The 1253-nt window shown below is 53.4% G+C and overlaps 1 long non-coding RNA gene across 1 annotated transcript in view; it reads right to left on the bottom strand.

Moving 5' to 3' along the window:
- Positions 1-217: 217 nt before the first annotated feature.
- The window catches only part of LOC107300555, a 4289-nt gene continuing 3253 nt past the window's right edge, over positions 218-1253 (bottom strand). Inside the window, exon 3 of the long non-coding RNA XR_001549225.1 lies at positions 218-350. This is a non-coding gene — a long non-coding RNA (uncharacterized LOC107300555). The remainder of the gene's footprint in view (positions 351-1253) is intronic.

Genomic DNA, 1253 nt, shown 5'->3' with positions numbered 1-1253 from the left:
CACATACGGGGTTTCCGAATGGCGATGTCAACTCAACCGCCATTTTATGGCCCGAACGCTTTTATGTATCTGATTGTCCCAAACGTAACAGATTTTAGTTACACCGGCTGGAGAATTTTGGAGGCTACACATCTTGTAGCTGAAGTTGAGAAGCCCTGTTCTACATGAGTAGTAACCGCACCCTCCCCTTTGATTGGTGCCTTTTGATGACTAACGAGCAAGTCTTCCAAGTGGCGGTTGTACCTTAACCCCTTCGTTGTAGCTGTCCACAGGGTTGTTGAGGCTGGCGAGGCTGCCCAAGTGGCTGGGAGCTCCAGGGCGTGGTGGCTTTTTGGGCGGGGCAGCATGATCTAGGAAGAAAAGACGTTGGGTACGATAAGGCAGAGGCTGCGGGAGATGGGAAAGCTGAGCCCGAGGGAGGAGGGGGTCAAACGTGTCATCGGTCTTGAGTTCCTTCCCGCCCGCCAGAGAGCTCAGTCCAGCCCACCTTGAATTCCTTTGACTCTGATCTACCGCCAATTCGCTTTGACCCTTAGTAGTTCAGATTCTTGTAGAGAGCTTTAGTGTACAAATAAACACATACTGTGTACTCATTTGAACTGCCTGGACTCTTGATTTCCTGTGCGTGACAGAGACTCTGGGCATCAGATTCACTGAATCCCCAAGCAAGGGTTGTAGAAGAGAGTCAAGCTTCTTTGATGCCCACTTCCACATGGAACCATTAAGGCGGAAGGAAGGAAGGAAGGAAGGAAGGAAGGAAGGAAGGAAGGAAGGAAGGAAGGAAGGAGAGGAGGGAAGGGAAGGGAAGGAGGGAAGGAAAGAAGGAAGGAGGGAGGGAGGAAGGAAGGAAGGAAGGAAGGAAGGAGGGAAGGGAGGGAGGGAAGGGAAGGAAGGAAGGAGGGAAGGAAGGAGGGAGGAAGGAAGGAGGGAAGGAAGGAAGGAGGGAGGGAGGAAAGGGAGGAAGGCAGGAGGGAGGGAGGGAGGAAGGGTGCCTCCCTCTTCACCACCACTTCAAACTTATTTCCCCAAAAAGGGAAGGGAAGGGAAGGGAAGGGAAGGGAAGGAGGGAAGGAAAGAAGGAAGGAGGGAGGGAGGAAGGGAGGGAGGAAGGAGGGAAGAGAGGAAGGGAGGGAGGGAAGGGAAGGAGGGAGGGAAGGGAGGAAGAAAGGAAGGAGGGAGGGAAGGGAGGAAGAAAGGAAGGAAGGGAGAGAGGAAGGAGAGAAGGAGGGAAGGAAGGAGGGAGGAAGGAAGGA

Source organism: Protobothrops mucrosquamatus, unplaced genomic scaffold (assembly GCF_001527695.2).
Source record: "Protobothrops mucrosquamatus isolate PMUCROS unplaced genomic scaffold, P.Mucros_1.0 scaffold7416, whole genome shotgun sequence".
Taxonomy (NCBI): domain Eukaryota; kingdom Metazoa; phylum Chordata; class Lepidosauria; order Squamata; family Viperidae; genus Protobothrops; species Protobothrops mucrosquamatus.
The sequence above is the reverse complement of the archived record's forward strand: the minus strand, read 5'-3'. Positions and strand labels throughout refer to the sequence as shown.